Source organism: Labrus bergylta, chromosome 5 (assembly GCF_963930695.1).
Source record: "Labrus bergylta chromosome 5, fLabBer1.1, whole genome shotgun sequence".
Lineage (NCBI taxonomy): Eukaryota > Metazoa > Chordata > Actinopteri > Labriformes > Labridae > Labrus > Labrus bergylta.
The window spans coordinates 12,834,054-12,840,477 of record NC_089199.1 but is presented as its reverse complement, the minus strand read 5'-3'; positions in this window follow the sequence as shown (position 1 = coordinate 12,840,477).

The following is a 6,424-nucleotide window of genomic DNA, read 5'->3' as shown; positions in this document are numbered from 1 at the left end:
CTGGTACACAGGATAAAAACACACCCACCCACAAAAACACACTCCCACCCACGTGAACACATTGCATACTGCCGGGAATCACACACATAACTAACCAAAATTAACAAGTTCAGTGAAATAAATAAATGAATTCAATGCCATGGTGTCAAGCAAAAAAAAAGTTACTGCTACCTGATTCCAAAGCACGAGACGCTACCAAGGCCAGCCAGTCTGAGAGGTTTCCACTCCGAACAGCCACGTCAGGCTGACACTTTTGGGGAGAAATGCTGGATTCAGCTGCAGGACCACCCCTGACCCCTCTGGTGGGATCCTGCAGAGGTCCGCTTGAATGGAGAAAGCCTGAAGCTCTCCAATCCGCCTGGTGGTGGCCAGTGCCAGCAGTAGGGCAGACTTAAGGGATAACCACTTCAAGTCAACAGGATCCAGGGGCTCGAACGGAGTTCATTCCACAGCCTTTAGAACCAGCTCCAAGGCGAGAGAGAAGATCTACACTGATGGCCAATATGCCTTCTGGCCCCCTTGAGGAATTGGGACACAAGGTTGCCAACTTCCTCGGATAATTGGCATCCTCCTATACGGGCTGCCTTGATAGCCGCTACCATACCCCTTAGGGTGGAGGGTGACTTCACCGCATCCCTGAGCTTCTGCAAAAACTGCAGAATCTCCGAGGGTGAGCATGCCAGAGGATCTACCTGATGTTCCCTGTAACATGTCATAAAGATATACCTGCAACCAACTGAGAGTGTAGCCTCCAACCTCCTAGGTCTGAACCCCCCCCCCCCCCGAACAGCTGATCCGCTCTCAGATTGTTCACCCCTGGTACATGAACTGCCCTCAGGGATCCAAACCTGGGTGTAGTGGCAACTTAACTCAAACAAAAATCCTCTTGCCACTTCTTGCAGGACTAGAAGTTTCTGACTCGTAGGCTACTCAAAAAAGAATTGCAGTTTACAAAATAAGCTCTTATAAATATCACTTGTTTACTAAAAGAAAAGCTTTCGGATTTGACCAAAAACTAAAACCGTGACGGTCAGAAAACTGTTGCTCCTCGTCCTGCTCGGCAGAATGCCCTCTCGTCCGAGTATTTATTCACCTGTATCCACATGGCAATTTACGCCAATTAGCTGCGCTGTACGACAGCAGAAACACTTTGCAGCAGCAGGACACGTGAACTGAGCACAGACCTACTATAAACACACAATGTTTCAATACGTGATAAATATAAAAAAAAAAAATTCATTCTAAAATTCAAAAGCAAAAACTCTATTAATTATAAACATATAAATACAAAATTATAATAATGGGCAAATTATATTTTTATATTAACCTGTTATCCTTTATGCCTCTAACACTGGGATATGGCCAAAGCCACAGCCGGTGTGCCAGTTTGCACAGGCGTGGGGAACACAGGCCACCCTGCCTGTTGATGTAGGCTGATGCGGTCACATCGTCTGTCCTCACCAGCACATGCTGACCTTGAAGATGTGGGAGGAAATGGTGAAGGGAAAGGTGGACCGCCTTTAGCTCCAGCATGTTGATGTGACTGCCACAACCTGTCAGCGAAGCATCTGTCTCCAGTAGCTGGTGATGTGTCACTGCGCCCAGTATGCTTCCCCTGCAAATATTCACCCTGCTCTCCCACCAACGGAGGGCCAACCGCATCCGTCTGGTGACAAGCACAGTGGTATGCGGCTGTGGCTCAGTTGGTAGAGTCGTCATCTCTCAACGGGAAGGTCGATGGTTCGTTCCCCAGCTCCTGCAGCAACAGGTCCGATGTGTCCAATTGCTCCCGCTGCTTCGGTGGTGGCGTATGAATGTGTATGAATGGGATTAGTTACTTTTGATGGTCTCACTACATAGCAATCACTGCCATCAGTGTGTGAATGGGTGTGAATGAGTAGGTGTGAAATGTGGTGTAAAAGCGCTTTCAGTAGACTAGAAAAGCGCTAGCTCAAGCCCATTTACCATTATGCAGATGGCTTCCGGGGCTCAACCCTAGACCCAGGAGACACCTCTGCACTGGGCGCATATGCAAAAGGGCCAATCCTGGACCTATGATGCCATAAGCCCCAGGAGGCGGAGAGACAGTCCCCATGTGACCCTTGCCCCCAGTTTGAAATGTGAGAGACATCCCCTGAGGGCCACCTGTCTCTCCTGACTCAATCAAGTTGTGCAGTCTGGTAATCCGTTATGAGGCCCAGAAACTGCGTCCTTTGTGGTGGCTCCAGCCTGCTCTAATTCCAGTTGAGATGCAGGCCTAGATGCTGTAGGTGATCCAGGAGCAAGGACAAATGAGCCCGACATTGCTTCTCTGAACGTGCACACAGGAGCCAGTCATCCAAATAATTCAGAATCCTGATCCCTTTCAATCGCAGCGGCGACAGAACTGCTTCCGTGCAACTGGTAAAGGTGCGGGGAGCTAGAGAGATCCAGTATGGGAGGAATTAGTATGTCTTTCTTACGAAGATGAAACTGAGGAACCGCCAGTGCCCTTCCGGGATGTGAATCTGGAAATAGGCATCGTGACGAACCAATCTCCTCTCCAGATGGATTGTTTAACCCTCGCGACAGTCAACATCTTGCATGGCAAACGTCTGAGTTATTTGTTGAGCCCCCTTAGATCTAAAATGGGACGGAGATTCCCATCCCTTTTTGGGATGAGAAAATATTGGGAATAAAAACCAGCTTGCTTGTTGCCTGGTGGAACTACTCTGATGGTGACCTTCACCAGCAGAGCGGAAATTTCAGCCTTGAGCACAGTCTTGAATTTTGGATCCACCACTGTGAAGACAGTTGGGTTCCTTGAGGTCGGAGGAGGACGGGCAAATTTAACATGATACCACTGGGTCATGGTAGAAAATTACCCAGGGGCTCACACCCAGTGTCCTCCAAGCTGTGAGACGTGCACCAGACCGGCAGCGGCAGGACCCGGACTGGCGTCAGGGGCGAGGCGGGGGCTTAGGCCGTCCTTTGATCTGGGCCCCCTCACATGGCTTGCCTTTAACTCATCCTCTACCACAGCAAGCATCAAAGGTAGCTCTCATGTCCCAGAGTCCCAGCTTGGCCCTTGTATTGGGGCAGGGGGCCTGCTGGACTGTCCAGTCCATCGCCACCTGCAAAGCTTGACCAGTGCACCAAAAACCTTGTGGGAACAGTGACTCGCTTCTTGGACCTGTTGTAACATAGCCTTAGCACAAGGACCAAACATGGCTGAGGGATCCTCGGCCAGTTTCAGAAGGCAGCTTTGGTCCTCGGGCTGCAATGCAGACAACCAAAGCTTGAGTCTCGTCAGCCAGAGAGACGATTTGCCTTTCCATTCTGCTGCAACCTGCTCCTTCGTCAACTGTGCAATGACAGATGAAACCAGCTGCAGTTCCGATACGATGCGCATATTATGTCCTCACACTCTCATCAAACCGCTCCCTTAAAGTTTGAATGTTCTTATGTTTAAGTCAAGTCAAAGAAGATTTAGTCAGATAGGTTAATGTCTTTCAGTTCAAGAGCTCTTATTTCGAAAGGTCCAAAAGACAGGTGGTCATCAGTCGGTGTTAGGTGGAGGTTATTTCTGTCGTAGATGAACAATGATGAAATCGTGAAACAGACTGTGGATCATCTTAGATTTATTCAGCCATGGTCAGACAACACAGAAACACAACACACATGGCTGACAAATTGCAGACCATCGCTGACCCATGCTGACCAAGACTTGACAATCATTGACAATCATTGGCAAAGTGGCCATCATGGGCAAAATGGCAAAGTGGCAAAGTGGCAAAATGGCAAAATGGCAAAATGGCAAAGTCTTCATCACTCAGTGTGGCTTATATTCTGCTAGAAGGTACAGCCCACAAATTCCTTCCCATTTGGGTACATCACTATAAAACAATAAAGATGACATGACATGTGTTTCTATTGGTTTCGAGTTGCAAACTAGGAAGTGGTCACCCGGTTGGAAGGAATGCACAGTGGTCTCGGTTGGTGGAATGGAATCTACCACCTGCTTAGAGCACTCAGAAACAAAGCAGAGTAAATACTTAGCATATTTGAGCAATTAAAACAAGTCGTAATCTTTCTAAAGATTTAAAATTCTGTCATTGCTCACCATGCAATAACACATTCCATCCTCTAGGCTTTGATTTATAATACTGTCTGAGTAAAAAGATAAACCATTGTAGGAGAAAATTATGATTAAAGGTATCTGCCTTTGACTCTGTGTCAGTCATTGCAGAGTATAATATCAGCTTGTCATGCATTAACAGCTACGTTTGGGTTTAACATGTCTTAGTTTACTGACATGTTATGCATTATGGCAAAACTGTAGAATTAGTTTATCTGTTAGTTCATCTACTGGTCCAATTTTTCTGTCTTATCTTTTGTTTATGTTACAAGGCTATTTAAATCCCATGCTTTAAACACAGATAACATGTAGTCTCTATCCCACTAAAGATGCTGCAGTGTTATTTATTAAAACCATGGACCTTAGTCCAATGTCTGTTTGTCAAAGCTACCTTCTATGGGATAGTGATTATCAGTCCATGCTGCTAAACAAGTCAAATAAAGTTCTATATTAAAAAACTTAATCTGCTCTAGATCTACTCTCTTAGAGCAATTTTATTAACAGATGAATCTGCTAAAAGTTAGAAATGTGGTACCTATGTTATCACTTTTTTATGGTTAATTATTTTACCTATTGTTTAATAGTTTATTATTTTCCTATTTTTATTCATTTTATCATTTAACAATAACTTCATTAGTTCCATGCACACACAACAAATTAGTGAATATAGTGCACCCTTGTATAAATCATAAGATAAAACAAGTCTGTTTTAATACATTTTCTTTGAAAATTTTCTATCAATTTGTAAAATTTAGTCATATAAATTTAGTTTTCTGGACAGTAAGAAAACAAAGTGACAATTGCTCGAGACTTTTAGACAAAACAAAACAAGACAGTTGACCAGCAACACATCTTAGGCCTATTACAGTCATTTTCTTCATTATTCTTTTTCTTTTAGCCAACACTACGTCCTTGAAACGATCTGCCTGCAATCGCCTTTGATTCAGTTAGCAAGTTGCTATAAATTACTTTTCGTTATTCCTTATATTCTTCCATGTATTTCTGTATCGATACTTTTTCCATAAAAATCTATTTTCCATAAAAAAATCATCAGCTGCTATCATTCTCTAATTAATTAATACAATTTTACAATGGGTTTCTACGCATTTTATTCTGCAAGCCTACAGCTAAGTATTAGCTGCGCTAGTCCCGATTTATACATAACTTTAACACCGAGGTTATAAAACACGCAAACCTTTGCAGCTCTGCCAGTGTTCAAACTACAGTTAATTCTATGTTCCTCATAGAAATCTTCACAAATATTACATCGATATTCTAATCCCAAAGATAAACTCTGTCACAGCACAAAGTCCTCTAATGAGCATGTTAGCAATACCATGTAAAACATAGACAACATAACAATAACATTAATTATCAATTTTAAATTTCATAAAGTCCAGAAATACAACACTGTGATTTAATTCAACTACAGTACTTATAAATGTCCAATCCAATAATACTTAATTTTCCAACTCATACAGAAATAGTCCCCAACAGGTCTTTTAACAAGAAATACTTCTTCCAGGCAAGCAAAAAAGTTGAATTGCTTACCTGGGTCTGAAGTGATCATTATCGACTGTTCGTTAACGCCACTGTTAGGTGGGGGTAATTTCTGTTTGAGATGAACAATGATGAAATCGTGAAACAGACTGTGGATCATCTTAGATTTATTCAGCCATGGTCAGACAACACAGAAACACAACACACATGGCTGACAAAGTGCAGACCATCGCTGACCCATGCTGACCAAGATCTGACAATCATTGACAATCATTGGCAAAGTGGCCATCATGGGCAAAATGGCAAAGTGGCAAAGTCTTCATCACACAGTGGGGCTTATATTCTGCTAGAAGGTACAGCCCACAAATTCCTTCCCATTTGGGTACATCACTATAAAACAATAAAGATGACATGACACTGATTTGTATACGTATCAGATGTAGACTCTCTGTCTAGCAAACAGTTGCTGACAACATATAGTTGGCTCCTATCCAAACATAGATCTGCTACAATTTACATGTTTCACCATATAAGGTTACAGCTTCACAGACCCAGAAGAAGAATTACCCTAAGATGGTTGACACAATTTAAAGATATGTCCACAAAATTATCAAGATGAATGAATCCATGAAAATACGTACCAACAGTCGGGCTTTAACAGTCCTACCACACTGACACGCACAAGTGATGGGATTTAAGAAATCATGGTTTCCTCTTCACAGTGCAGGGTCGGCTCGCCATCTAATTTGTCAAGTTGAATGTTTTCCAGGATACCTCAAAAACCTAGCCTGTACAGAAACAGGGCTA